The sequence below is a fragment of the Lepisma saccharinum genome, chromosome 4 (genome assembly GCF_977018435.1).
Source record: "Lepisma saccharinum chromosome 4, izLepSacc3.1, whole genome shotgun sequence".
NCBI lineage: Eukaryota > Metazoa > Arthropoda > Insecta > Zygentoma > Lepismatidae > Lepisma > Lepisma saccharinum.
In genome coordinates this window covers 69585517-69601472 of record NC_139232.1, presented here as the reverse complement: position 1 = coordinate 69601472, position 15956 = coordinate 69585517, and the positions used below count along the sequence as shown (strand labels likewise).

Genomic DNA, 15956 nt, shown 5'->3' with positions numbered 1-15956 from the left:
TGGTAACGAGACCCTTGTCAAACATCGAGACCATACTCTTCGATACTTGACGAGACCGAGAACGAGGTCTTTGGTATGGCATTTGAAAAAATTAACTAAACCTTCACTTTATTTAGATCATTGATTCTCAACCTTCGTGAGACAGCGGCCGGTAAATGCTTTTTCTAAAAGTCCATGTCTCAATACCAACAATTTTACACGTAAAAACCTTTCTAATTTTTTAGCTTTATACGTATATATTAATTAATATGCAACCTTGAAGTTAAATACAGTGCGTACATTTTAAAACCGACTCCGAACACAAATATGAGAAATGTAACAATATAGTGATCTGCGCATTTAGTACCTGACAACAAATGTTGGAAATGACGTCCTTCTTGCAGGTTACACATGTCCAGACGGTTTGCCATATTCCTAACCTTATGGAGTACTTCTGCGGTGATATTCTGAAACAGTGATGTGATGCTTCAGCTCTTCTAACCTGTGTGGAAGAAAACAACATAGGAAGTAGTCCGGACTTGAGAGATCAGGAGATCTGGCGGGCCATAGTCCTTGTGAAATAAGCCTGTCGCTAAATATTCCCTTAAACAATAAATTCCCTCAGACAAACAAGCAATGCGGTAGGGAAAGGTAAGGGGAAGCAGAGGAGGGAAGGAGGGGAGGGGAGTATAAGTATGCAAGAACTGAACAACAAGTTACAACAATATACGCAAACAAACATTTGTTGTAAGGTACTAAATGCGCAGATCACTATATTGTAAAATTTCTCATATTTGTGCTAGGGGCCGGTTTTAAAATGTACCCACTGTATTAATAAATACATAATGACGTAATCGTGAAGATAAATACACAATTCGATTATGTCCAAGCTTTTTGACAATATACAGTTAGGTTTAATTTAACTGTCAACCACTTGATCCAATGACATCTTGCAGTTTCCTCAGATCAATATCATTAGATTAATTTCGTAAGTGCTGATTTTCTTTGACATGTTGCGTTTTGAACGCCGAAATTTTCCAATTAATTGGGAAATCGATGACTATATTATTATACTCGGACATAACTATATCATTCATTTGATTGTTATGATGATGGTTGGAGAAACAGTGTTTCAGGAGAACATTCCGCTGCCCGTGTAATACCGTGCTGCGGCCCGGCGATTGAGAAGACAGACATCTACTTGATTAGTTCAAGACAAATATTTTGTTCGTGGTAATTACGAAGTTGATGCATTAGTAGCAAATTGTGAACCTGTGCTGCGTGGTTGCGTGTATATCCAGGATAACATTCAGTTTTTGGAGGGTTCGTAGCATCACAGGGGCAGCAAACAGAAAAAAAGACCTTTAAGAAAAGTTGTTTGACATAATGACCACTATATGCTGTGAACGTTTGCGCGGTAACAGGTTATCTGCGTTGCTTACAGTATGTATTTACACTACGTATTTCAAGACTCGAGACGATACCGAGACTGCCAAGTCTTGTCTTGTCTCGATGTCGCCCCTGCTTTTCTATATGCAATGACTGACGAGTGAAGTTGATATGACTCATCGCACTTGAGTCAAACACCTTGTAGCTCAAGCGCCTTATTTAATCTTCTGACGCAAGCGCGGAATGCTTTCGTGGTTAGGTTAGGCTTGTGGGGTTTAAATCTCTTGGTATAAATACACTACATTAAGCCTAACATCGAAAGCATTTAACCGAGTGACACCCGAATGAAAGCGGCGACATCATTTTTTTTTTTTTTGTATGAACTTGAGAAGGGAGGCAGCTCAAGAATAACCTTGAACCTGCATCAGTCATTGATTTATCGAATATGCATCTCGTTTCGAAGACCTGCTCTGATATTCAATGCTGAAAATAGAACGTACAATCCATATTTAACACTTGCCGTTACAATTCGACGGACTTTTCAGTAAATATCCCGTTTCTGCTCCATGTTACAGTTAACCCGGGTCATCAGATTAGAACACATTTCAAGTTTCTGACTTGAAAGTTTCTTTACATTATGGCTGGGACGTCAAGGAAGCATATATTCAGCAATGTCTACAATTTGTATTTTCATTTTTCGTATTTTAAGTCGTTTTGCTGCTTCTTAAGTCGAATTTTGTCGATGAGGATGATTGATTAGATGAAATTGTCAAAGGAACATTCGTAAAGGGACAGCCACGTCAAGGGCGGGGTTCGAACGCGCTCTGTAACGCAGGCATTTGTCAGAAATTTTAGTAGGGGTGGTCAGACCTCTGCATAGAATTGAATATAGGTTATATGTAAACCACGGCATTTTTCCAATTGAAAATAATGATCTTAGGAAAGACTACTCCAACCATTACACGAACGAAAATTCTACACAGCCGTTTTCCTTTATTTATAATATTTTTTTACATTTAATACACTGAAATGCATAGTTATTTAATATTTTGTTATTAACTTTTGCACACCTCGTTCAAGAATAATATTTGAAAGCAGGGAGTTCATTTTAGTCATAAAGTTTAGCTACGTTTTGTAACCTCTCAAAAAAAAAATATTTTTGGAATTTTTGAAAATTCATGGATCCACTTAGTGATAGATTATGAGAACATGAATTTCTGATTTAGTTCATTCATTTTACAATATTTTTTTCGGTTATCCACAATAATAATAATCTTTGTTTTTTCTTCTAATTGGAAATTGCCGGCCCCTGTGGCGGAGTGGTTAGCACATAGCGCTATGACGCCAGGTGTCCCTGGTTCGAATCCTGGCCTGGGCATGGATGTTTGTGAGCGGCTTTCATCAATTTCATCATATCATCTCTCATCCCCATCTTCGCAAATTAGCCAAAAGTGGCACAAAAGGCGAAGTAAAAGAAAGCAAATCACACCTAATTGGAAATTGAGAATATCAATTTCCAGGAAAGGGTCGACGGACAGGTTTGACCCCCTCGCGACGCCCAAGTTCACCTATCTGGGTCATAAGTTTTATAGCACTAGAGGAAAGCGTTCAAAATATAATGCAGGGAGTCGACGACCGCACCTAAAATAGAATGTTAATTTATTGCACTGTTAGGTGTTGAAGAACTGATTCTTCCTGGACTCGAATCAATAAACTTTCGAACTTAGAGTCCAGTTTGTACTCAGTCTAATCCAGACCGGGATCTAAGTTTTCAAGTGCAATTGAAATAACCGTGCAATGTGCCTCCACTAATAATCGAATTCGGAACCACAGGCAGAGAACGACCTCCATTGATTTCTCGAGGGAGGGCCAAGGTAAACACTCGTTTGAAGAAACAATATCTTACGGTATAACCTTTCTTGATGCTGCAATTATTTTTATGCCGATTGATTTATTGATTGATTGATTTAGTTTATTTTGCTTCGCGTTTTGTGCCTCTTGGCTAATTTGCGAAGATGGGAATGAGTGATGAAATGATGTAATTGATGAATGGACATTCACAAACAACCATGTCCGAGCGGGATTCGAACCCGGGACCCTTGGAGTCGCAACGCGATGTGCTAACCACTCGGCCACAGGTCCGGCATTTTTATGCCGAATTTTGCATTTTTAGTACACCGCAAAATATTCTAGATTGTAAACCCATTGATCTGTTCTAGTCAACCGAATGGAAAAAGCAACCTTGAGGTCTAACACTTAAGAAGAAGGCTAATCCGTACTGGATCTACAATTTAAAGTGGGATCCGACGCACTGTGCAATGTGTCTCCACCGGGTATTAAACCTGGAACTACCGGGTTAAAATGCGACAGTGTTACCACTACCACTGCGTCATTGTGAAAAGCCCAACATAAGAAGTGTGTGTCTGTACATAATTATTATATTGCGCCCATTGAGAATGTAAATGTTCAATCTTCAAATTGTAAACAAATCGAGATATTTTGGCTGTGGTTTATTTAGGATGCGATTGTTTCATTTCGGCTATCGAACCAATGTTGCTATATTGAGTGTGTTCTTTATTCGTCTGCAAAATTTGGCAGCAGCCACTAGAATGAAAACTCGAACAGCCAATGAAACCTTATAACCGACACATAGTGGTCGGATCTCACTTTAAACTGCAGGTCCAGTCCCGATTAGCCTATTTGTGCATAAAATGGACTTAAAACAAAACAAACTTGCATTCTAACCTCAGTCACTTGTGGGAGCTGCTTAGAAGCAGTAGTGGACTTCGGTTAGTGTTGCGTGCAATTGTTTTATCTGAAATTTCAATAATTAATTACAGCATAAATATCTAACAAAACAACTACTACTTTTGAGAGGGACTTCAATATATCAGCCTTTGCAATGATACCAACTTTCAACGCAATGGTGACAAAGATCCAATTAATATATCAAGTCAAACTTTAGGTCTCTCCTGAAAAAATGAAAAATTGGACATAGAACATTTCAGTTAACGATTTATTTATTTTATAGGTGCCCTGAAGTATTTTTGAGGTACTATGTTTGTCTTCAACATTCGTTGAAGAATGAATCATACCTGCCGTGAACTGATTCGCACGATTTACTGCAATGATTCCTTAAAAGTAATCGAATCGCTGGGCTGGCAAGTAATTCCGCTAGAATGTCGAACTGGAAGAGCGCTTGAGGAACGACACACTGACTCTGTTGTCGATCGCTCCAGTGGCCGACTGATTCACGGGTCGCCAAACGTCCTTGGCGGGTTGGAAGCCGTGAAAGGAAATGAAACACAGACCTCGATAAAAACAAATTTACTTTTTCATTCTTCTCTTTGCTCGAAGAAACACGCGCGCACACACACACACACTATTCCTGCATTGCGAATTCTAACTGGAACGGCGTGTGCTTCCCCTTGGGAGTTATGTCACGCTGAGGATCATGGGAGCGTCACGGCAGGTGAAAGAAGAAGAAAAAAATACTTGCAAGAAAGGGAAATTGTGTTGGTGCAGTGTAAACTGTGACTTGCGTTGCGGCAGTAGCGTGTGGGTTGCCCGCGCAGTACAGAGCTTGTTATTGTGCGCAATATAACAATTTTTGTTTATGAAATACATACTTACTTTTATTTAAAAGGCTTGCTCGTGGGAGCTGGAATACGAGGCATATAATCCGAGAAGACATTTGCAAGGAATTCGCCGTGCAGTGTTGTGTGCTACAAGTGAAGTGTTTCGTATTCCGAAAGCATTGTTTCTGGCGTACGTGAGCTTCAACAGTGACCAGTGAGTATAAACTCTTTGTCTGCGTGTTTGTGTGATGATAATGCCTGCATGATAAGTGCAGTATACAGTCATCCACTGCGCCAAACCAGCTTGCGAAACTATCAAAGGTTGCCTTTGCACAGAGTGTTACTTGTTAGTGTTGTTGGACCTCTCGGCGTTCGTAGATCGATTAGTGTGTGAACCAGTGTTGAATGGAGTCTGTGTGGTGTTTTGTAAGTGACTGAAGTCTCTTTGCAATGGACTCCTTCTTAACTTTTGTACACATGTGCCTAAAGAAGCTAGGAATTGTGTTGCTGTGGAATTAAGTGCCTTTTATTGCTATCGAAATGAGAAGAAAGAAATCGCGACACAACTTTGGTAAGTTTTGCCCAATTTTGCTATTATTTGATTGAAAAAAGGTATACATTACTAAACATTAAGCAAGGTATGTACAGTATTTCGTTTGTGTACACCTCGCGAACCTGTCCGTTATTTATCATTGCGCTATTATAATATTAACACTAGAGGGCACAACCTTAGTGCAACACATACTTCAGGGGTATAACCAGGATTTTCGATCTAAGGGTGTAATATTTTAAAGGGGTGCAAGGTTAACTTTAGCATAAAAATGACCATAATTTAAGCCTTTGAGATAAAGCTCGGCTAGTTGTTGAGGTGGTAGATAAATCACTGAATACTTCTCACTTAATTTAAATAACATGACAAGCCAATACAATGTTGCTGGTAAGTGCATTTCCAATAAACCACAAGCTAGAAAGGAATATTTTACTTGTGGGATTCGAAAACTCTTCTTACGTGGATTCTTCCTGTAGTTTCTCCTTGTCAAGTGAAAGTTTATATCAACACCAAGAACAACTTTCTTTACAAGTCATATTTGGTGACGATGCTTCTTAATTGCCTTCTGCATACTAATATTTTCTTGCAAATTCTTCGCTTTATCAACTTCTCTCCTTTCCCTTCAGAAACACTACGTTTTTGCATGGTCTAGTGGTTAGCGTCGTATAGAAATGTACGTCAGCTTTATGCTCGGATACGCTAATCGGGACTGGACCTACAGTTTAATTTGGATTCAATCCACTGTACGATATGCGTTCACCAGGTATCGAACCCTGAACTACATGGCAACATTGTGGAGTTTAAACACCTTTCGTTATCCCTAAAGAATAGGCCCGTAGATACTGAAAACGCCTAAAGTAGGCTTCTTAGTGAAAGTAGATGCAATCCATCGAGAGAATAGGCATTTGAAATTATGTAAAATAAAGATAAGCTGTGCAGAAAGTAGGTAGACCTTTGAGGAAAATTATTATTTCAAATTCGTTTACATTTATTTTCATAATAGGCACAGACACTCGAAATATACACAGTCATTTGAGGTATTAACAGTTGTCAAAGCCACCAATAGTCATAGAGGAATAACCGGGACTGGATCCACAGTTTAAAGCAAAATTCGAAACCCTGAATTGTGACCTCATTGGGAATTCTTCATGTGCCATTGATTGCAAGATGATGCATTAATACTGGTATCCTGACAATTGCTATTAAAACAATTTAAAATGTAAGGTTCTAAGGACAATTGCGATCGCACTAGGCAAGGAGCCTGAGGAGTTTGCAACTCCAGGTAGCCTAATTTTAGAATATCTTTCAATGCGTTTCTAAAAGTTAAGATATCACGTTTATGAATACGTAAGTGTATCATAAAAAATCATTACCTTTACATTTGGGAACGGACAACCTTATTCGGCGCCCCATATTCATTATTTTCTGGCCTCCGTTGCGGCAATAATACACTGGGTTCCTCGGTGAAGGGATATTGCACAGTGAAATTCCGCCGAAGCCTCTAAAACTAGCAAGAAATCGGGAATTTAAGTAACGATGTCTAAAATTAACTGATCCACCTCCAACATTTAAGAAACAGTTGTCGAAATTGTCAATTTACATAGGTTAAAAAGACTATCATCATCGTCAACGCCATTCCCCTCCTCTAGAGATGTGTAAAGAGTTGGTAAGATAGTGCCGAAATAACTTAGAATGTGTCTGTCACCACACATCAATTCTTTGCAAAGTGATAAAATACTACTTTTGGCAGAATCTTAAGGAACACGTTAACCTCACATGGAAAATTTACGATTCTAGCTTGTGTTCTTCACCAATTGTCTGCAATATGTGGTAAAATTTGGGAGACTAACTGAGAATCATGTAAAATTTGCGTTATGTCGCGACGTAGTGTGCACAAAAAAATGTGTTTACCAGTATTGGCAACGATTAGAATTTTTCGGTGTTATCATGATTGCTAAAATATTTAGTTTTCAGTTAGATTTCATTCATAACACGGAAACAAGAGCCAGATAAAAAGAGTTAATGTCGTTTTGAATTCAACTCCCCTTCCCCCCCCCCATCCATAATACAGCTGCTGCTGTTGTTTCTGTAAAAATGACATTGCAGAGCAGTGCCATTTGGCAGTTCTATTCTATTCTAGTTTTTGTTATGTTACATAGATTTTCTACTATTGGGTTAATAGCGACGATGACAAATGAAATGCGCTGATAGGACGAACACAATTATACACCTATACCTGACCAGGAGTCGAACCTGGAACGTCTGGCTTCGTAGCGCGTTACGCTTACCGCTTCCACCCGGAGATTGGTTGTGTCATTTGGCAAAAACTATGGAGGGAATTGGGCCCGGGGTGCAAATATAAGCATAAAGGTGAAATATAATTTTATTACCGATTAAAATTTGGAGTGTGCTTCTTCCATTCTGGCAAACCTGCACAGAATGAATGGGAAAGACAAAAAACATTGCTATTCATTGATTTTTAAAAAGCATATGATTCGGTCAAAAGAGATAAATTATATAATATATTAGTAGAGTTTGGAATACCTAAGAAGCTTGTTAGTATGATAAAAGTATGCACCAGTGAAACAGAAAGTAAAATTCGTGTGGGTATTAATGTGTCTGACAAATTTACAATTCATGATGGGTTAAAACAAGGAGATGCATTATCTCCATTGCTATTTAATTTTGCCTTAGAATATGCTGTTAGGAAGGTAAAAGAAACTAAAGAAGGACTAAAATTAAATGGTGTGACTCAGTTGTTATCATATGCAGATGATGTAGACTTATTAGGGGATGATATAAATACAATTAAGAATAATGCTAAAATATTTTTCAAAACTGCTAGAGAGATAGGTTTGGAAGTTAACAAAGAGAAAACTAAATATATGCTTACAGGTCGAAACCAAGTGTTAGGTAATAATCAAAATCTAATTATTGATAACAACTCGTTTGAACCAGTTTCCAAATTCAAATACTAAGAATAATATTAACATGTGAAAATTATATTAAAGAGGAAATAAAAAGTAGGCTTAATTCAGGAAATGCATGTTACTTCTCTCTTCATAAATTTTGTCTTCTCGTTTAATATCTAAGAAACTAAAAGTTAAAATATACAAAACAGTAATTTTGCCTGTAGTATTATATGGATGTGAAACTTGGTCCCTTACATTGAAAGAGAAACACAAATTAAGAGTATTTGAAAATAAGATCCTTAGGAAAATATTTGGACCTAAAAGGGATGAGGAGACAGGTGAGTGGAGAAGGCTACATAATTTAGAACTACATAATTTGTATTCATGTCCAGATATTATTAGAATAATTAAATCAAGAAAACTTAGGTGGGCAGGCCATGTGGCACGAATGGGAGAGGAAAGAGGAGTTTACAGGATTCTTGTTGGGAAACCTGATGGTAAGAGACCTGTAGGAAGGCCAAGACGAAGATGGATGGACAACGTTGAGATGGACCTAAGGAAAATCGGTAGGGATGGAAAAGAGTATATAGATCTTGCTGAAGATAGGGACAGATGGAAGGCCTGTGTTGCTGCAGCCATGAACCTTCGGGTTTAAGAAGGCTAGAGAGTTAGTTAGTTTAAAAACATTTACAAGGAATCTGTGTCGAAGGATTTTATGGGTTTCTAAATCGCGGAAGGTTACGTAGCGCAGACTAGAAGGGGAGAAGACCTTCCCCTCCCCTTCCGGTTTCGCAAGGCAGTGTCATGCTTTGTCTCCAGTAAGGAGGTTGTGTGATGCAGAACTATATTGTTTTTAATGCACGCACACGGTCTACTCTACGGTGTAAATTAACCGGAGAATCCCTCAATTTTCTGTCTGCTGGAGCTTGAGCTTCTGAGAAATCCTATTGGATGTTCCAATGGCAGCTGTGTAAAAATCCTACGCCTAGAAATATAGTGCATGTGATAAAACCCTACCACTCAACGTAGCTGCTATATTGAAGTTGTGGGACCTTACATTATAAGTAGAACAGCTATGACCAATTTCTGTATTCACGGGCAAAAAAAAACTAACAAAAAACAGAGCTAACCCATAGGAACTATTTCACAGACGTCACGTGGTTTTGTTTACATTAAGTTAGTTCTTGCAGTGAGTGGAGAATATAGATAAACTACCTCTGCCATTGATCTTCGAATTTGTAGCTCCAACGTTTCCTTTAGATTCTCGTATTATACATTACAAAAACAAAGTTATTGAGCAATTAACAAATTCTATCAAATTTCTGTAGTGCGAAAATATGCTTTAGATGCCGACAAATTAGAGTTGACGAGCTGTATCTCTGCGGGTGACCTTGACTAATTCGCGCAGATACATGTCCGTAGATGCTACCTACTCGTTGCTGAGTGGTAGACAGCTCTTACAAAGTTAGAGGAGAATGATACCCATTGGCTAAGGCAGCCGGTAGCTCCTCCCTTTGCTACTGCGCAGCCAGTCGTGGTCAAGGTTCACCCGCAAAGATACAACTCGTCCACTCTAGGTGAGAGGGTTGAACCTTGACTGACGTTTAGGTTTTATAACGAAGTCAGTCACCTCCTCATCTTTCCGACGCTTCCCTGTTTGCTGCACGTTTTACGAAATGTATTAATGTCCAAAGTGTAGCATATTGAATTGTAGTACTTAAAACAGTTCCTTAGTTCATGGTTTTCTGATCGACGAGTAGGGTTTTCATCGCAATCTCCAATCTTTTAATTTTCACCTTACGCTTCATAGCAGCATATACCAGCTAATATCCTTTTCTACTCACAATTCTCTCCACGGTCAATCATTCTTTTTGTTACCTCTTTTAAACAGTTCTCTTCTTGATCATTTCCACTACTGCCCTTTTTTCACCAACTCTTTCCAGCAGTGTTTCGATTCTTTCCTTGACTGCAGAAGTTGCAAAATCAAGCATCTGACTGATTCTACATCAAATCACCCAGAAAAATTTCAAAATGAAACCCACACATTCAGACTTTAATGAAACTTGGTATTTGTTAATAATACCAAGGTATGAACATGCATAATGTTTCTTCTCTCGACCTCATAGAAACTGAGAAACAGGAGGCTAAAGTTCGAGAATTTTGCACGGATCGGTCATTGCCGAGGCCATGATGGTGGCCTGCAGTACTTAACAGAAAATGTTATATCTTGGAGTCAAATCGACATATCACTTTGAATTGTTTATCTAAATTTCATATATATATGTATATTAAAAAGTTATCACCAAGATTCCTTTGCACTGAGAGTCAAAAAAATATTGTATTGTAAATAATGTTGATTTTTTTTTGTGTCAACGTCTGACGTTACTAAAATTGCATTATCACTAATAGGCACTCCAGTTATAATGCCAATTATTTTTTTTTCAAATTGAAGATTAAAGTATGTTCTAGAAGGTTAAAAAATAAAATTAGTGGCTTTCTCACTGCTTGCAGCCGGCCCCTCGGCGGAGTGGTTAACACATCGCGCTACGACGCCAGGGGTCCTGGGTTCGAATCTCGGTCTTAGCATGGATGTTTGTGAGTGTCCATTCATCAATTTCATCACCTCATCACTCATCGTCATCTTCGAAAATTAGCCAAAAGTGGCACAAAAAGCGAAGTAAAATAAAGCAAATCAATCAATCACTGCTTCTATTAATAAATCTTCATTAAAAGAAATTTCATGTACATTCATATGAGTACTTCGATCACAAAAGAAATGAACTCTTCAACCCGACCATTTCAGATTTTCATAAAATTTGGTGGGATAGTAGAAGACATGAAGTAACTTGCATACTTAAAATTTTAGCTCTCAATGATACACGGTATTCATACCGCAGGGTTGCCAACTTTATAACAAATGTAAAATTTAAGTGCATACAAGGTGAAATAAAACAATTCATAACTTTGCTTCCAATTATGGTATAACTTTATTCTTGGGCTTGTTTTGAAGCTAAGGAATCATAGTTTTAACAAAAAATATCTTTATATGAAAATATTGAAATTTTTACTTCAAGGTCACATGACATTTTATGTTCAATTTTGTGAGAAATAAAGTATGTTACACAGTTAAATGCAATCTCTGTTTGGTGTAAGTTTCATTTTGGTAGTGTGCCTCATTCAATGAAACATCTTTTATCCCAGTCAATGAAGAGGGGGAAACATAGAATGATCGGAATACTTCCGTAACAGCTGATTTTTGGTCAAATTACGGCAAAACCACTGACATTAGAAAAAAATTAAACAGAGCCTTTTTTATAGTCCATCAAATGAGAATCATGATAAAAAAATTGTCTGGAGGACGGAGGGAGCACCTGAGATAAGGACGGGGACTTCTAGGATATTGCACTTCTCGTAGTGTTCTAATAACAGACCAAAATTCAGCTTTCACGGAATTAATCCTGCCATTCTATATCCCCCCCCCTTCTTTGACTGGGATAGAAGATGTTTTATGGAATGAGGCATAATACTGTCAGGTTATTTTTTTTATTCCTGTTTCCAAAGTCATCCATCGCAAAATGAAACTTACACCAAACAGAGATTGCTTTTAATAGTGTAACATACTTTATTCCCCACAAAATTGAACGTACATATGTTTATATATACAAGGTCAAAGGTCACATCATGTGACCTTGAAGTGAAAATTTAAATATTTTCATATAAATATATTTTTTGTGAAAATTATGCTTCTTTGGCTTCAAAACAAGCCCAAGATGAAAGTTATACCATAATTCGAAGTAAAGTTATGATTTTTTTTATTTGACCTTGTATGCACTTAAATTTTACATTTGTTGTAAAGTTAGCAACCCTGCTGTATGAATACCGTGTATCACTAAGGGCTAAAATTTTGCATATGTAAGTTACTTCATGTCTTCTGCCATTCTAGCAAATTTCATTAAAATAAGGAATGGTCGGGTTGAAAAGTTCATTTTTTTTGCGATTTAGCATGGAATAACCCATATGACTGTACATAACATTTGTTTTAATAAATATTTATTAATAGAATCATTGAAAAAAACACTAATTTTATTTTATAGCCTTTTAGAACATACTTTAAGCTTCAATTTAAAAAAAAATAAGATTGGCATTATAACTGCAGTGCCTTCTAGTGATAATGCAATTTTAGTAATGTCAGACGTTGGTAGAAGAAAATCAACATTATTTACAATGCAATATTTTTTTCTGACTCTCAGTGCAAAGGAATCTTGGTGACAACTTTTTAATAGAATGTACATATATCTATGAAATTTAGAAAAAAAAATTCAAAGGGATATGTCGATTTGACTCTGAGATATAACTTTTTCTGTTCAGCACTGCAGGCCACTACCATGGCCTCGGCAATGACCGATCCATGCAAAATTCTAAAACTTTAGCCATCTGTTTCTCAGTTACTATGAGGTCTAGAGAAGAACATGTTTGCATGTGTTCATACCTTGGTAGTATTAACAAATACACCAAGTTTCATTAAAATCTGAATCGGTGGGTTGCATTGCCTGGGTGATTTGACGTGGAAATAGTCATCTATGAATTTTGGTATCTTATATCACTTCAGTTATTCGGACCTCTCTGAGTTTACAAGCGAGGAGCTGCAATATCTTTATTTATATCAACTTTTACGTGTGCCGGAAAACTGAACACACAAGCTAGGCTGAGATAACAGTGGCGTGCAGTGACATTTATCCTTGGGGAAGTAGAACTAGAAAATTTAAGAAACTCAAGAATATTTAAGGGGTTTTCTACCTTCGAAACATCTTCTATAAGTGGCTATTCGAAGATGAAAAGTAGTGTTTCTCTGTATTTGCAAACCCATGTCATTTCTTGATCAAAATTTCCTTTGTTTTCAATGTTTGCATTTTCAAACGATCGCGCTCATGCACAATATGTTTTTTCTTCTGTCAAAAATCATAGTTCTTGAGTCTCTACTGTGCTCCAAAGCTTTAATTATAATTTTTAAAAGATGCTTCGCTGATCTGCCTCAACGCTGGCAATGGCATTGGTACAAAATATATCTGTACGTAGATATTTAACCATACAGTTTGCAACGCTACGGTGTCTACAGCAGCAGACCTTACTAATGGTGCTGCGATTGCATTTCAGCCCCTGCTGATTGGGAGTAAAGGTATCGTGTGGTGTGGCGGCGATTGGGTTCCAAAACTGGGGGTGGGGGGAGGGCAAGGTGCCAAAACTGAGGGGCCAAGTGTGGGGGAAAAGGTTGCAAAAAGTAGGGGGGCAAATGCCCCCCTCTGCCCCCCTAATCGCCGCTACTATATCGTGCATATAAGCTGGCATATTATTATATGGTTCAAGGTTACAGAATCGAGTTTTCATGTCTTGCTTCCCCTGGGTAAGGAGTGTTGGGCGAATACACAAAAGTTTTGTCAAATGGCCACAAGATGGTGCTAAGAATTGCCATCTCAAAAACGAACTGACTGGGAGGACTACTAGTTCATTCCTTGAGATGGAAAAAATAATGATAGGAAAAATTCAGGTGAACATAAAGTATTTTGCAAATGAAATACTGTGGGCCAGCAGCACTTCTGGCTTTGCTGTACTGGAATGCACGCGCATGGATAATAACAATAATATCCGATTTTTGACATCTGATATCTATACAGCTTGCAGACTAAAGGTCCATTTTAATACAATCTTCAACTTTTTGAAGAAATTTCAACATTTATACTCAATAATCACTATAACAAATAGTAATACCTTTCAGTGTGAAACATAATATTATAATAATGATAATTTCACAAGAGTTGATTACTGAATTAACATCAACTTACATTTTTCTGGTATCAAGATAATTTTTTATGTTACAATATACAGCTTAGTAGTTAACCAGGTCCTAGAAATATGTCACATTAATGAAGTCTTTGTGCTCACTATTACGGTCGGTACATGCTTGTATTACGCGTTTTCGAATCTAAAAGTTAAATATAACTTTTTAGTAACCCGATTCAGCGAAAGATTGCAAATGTGAACTGTGAAACACTTAAGCTCTTACTCGTAGTTTTTCTGTACTTGTGAACACAGGTATTTCACACAAACTCTGCGAAGCACCACCTAGCTAAGAATACTTCTGGAGACGTTGTCAGTACCCACGCTGTGCGCGTGATAGTTTTTATTGTATTATTAATGTTATTATTTGCAATACAAAGTACTGGAGCAGTTGCATCGTACCTGCTGTACGACCACCCTAAGGATTTACATCGTGGCGGAAGCCTCAGAACAAGGAGACTGGCGAATGCCTTACTATTCTTGCCCACTGATGCTTTCCATTGCGTAACTGGCGACATCTTCACAGCGTTATGTGGCATTGTTTTTTTCCGTGCGTCTCACACGACTGGCGTTTCTCGACTCAGTCACTTCACCTGACCTTTCTTCAGTTTTTATTCTCTCGGAAGAATGCCTTTGGGAAATTCACTTTTCAATCAACTTTATTATGTTTGCTGGAATGGCAAAATTTCATGAATTTATTTCCTTCAATTATGATTAAACGCTGAAGAGTACCATTGATTTTTTCTACCCTTGTCAAGATGCTAGAGTTCGAGTAAATTCCTCTCATATTCATAATATTGACTAAACTCCGTGAGCTCTTTGAGGCTTGCCAAGCAGATTTTGATTGCCTGACGCGGTCAGCACATCGAGTTCCATTGCCGTTGTCCGAATTTCTAGGCCAGAGCCCGATACTACATCTTCTTACATATTGTTAATCGCTGAAATGATCGAATCCAAAAATTAAAGGAAAGTTGGCAGAAGTAGTATGTGTGAACTTACACTTGTACACATTCAGTTGTTAATTTTCGCTCGATATTTTTTATTTGTGCTTTGTGGTGGCGGTTTTAGTTCGTATTAAACCGTTTTAAAAGTAACGTTATAACGAGGAGCCTGGTGAGCCTTATAGATGAAAGTTCGTTTCGGACTATACACTCACATGATGAAGCCCGTCACGCCACAATCCTTTGAGAACCAAGCGGAGGGCGTTGTAATCAAGTGGTTTCGGGTTAGATTTCCGCTGGAGGTACATTGTACGGAGGTTCGAATCCCACTTTAAACTGTAGGTCAGATGTCGATTAGTCTATCAGAAGAAACGTGTACTTAAACCTTTGCCTGTCAAGCGGCTTTTCATTGGATGGTGCATGGTCATTGCATCCAGTTCCATCAGTCCTCATTTCTGACTTTCTACATATTTCTCCAACGGACTTAATAATAAATTCAAAATATTCAGTGAAGACCTGAATAAATTTATATTTGTATCACTATTTCACTATACAAGGATATTAATCAGGGTGCGAAATCCTGTGGGGAAGCCCCCCCCCCCAGCAATCTTTGCCACAAAAATCCTACCACCAAAAACTTTTTTTGGGGGGGAGAGTTCTTGACATATAGCAAAAGATAAGCAATTAGTTTTGACTACAATGTACTTTACTAAGGATAATATTGAAAACACTCTCTGTTTCAAGAGATCAATAACAGATCTACACCAATAGC

The 15956-nt window shown here is 37.9% G+C and overlaps 1 protein-coding gene across 5 annotated transcripts in view; it reads left to right on the top strand.

Moving 5' to 3' along the window:
• LOC145986558 (dual oxidase maturation factor 1-like) overlaps positions 1-15956 on the top strand; it is a 445828-nt gene that overhangs the window by 74141 nt on the left and 355731 nt on the right. For 2 of the 5 annotated variants that reach the window (XM_083120708.1, XM_083120703.1), the window contains exon 1: positions 4871-5517. The exons of the other annotated variants lie outside the window; for them this stretch is intronic. The gene's annotated coding sequence lies outside the window, so the exon portion shown is untranslated. Of the gene's footprint in view, positions 1-4870; positions 5518-15956 lie in introns of those variants that run through there. 5 annotated transcript variants of the gene reach the window in all.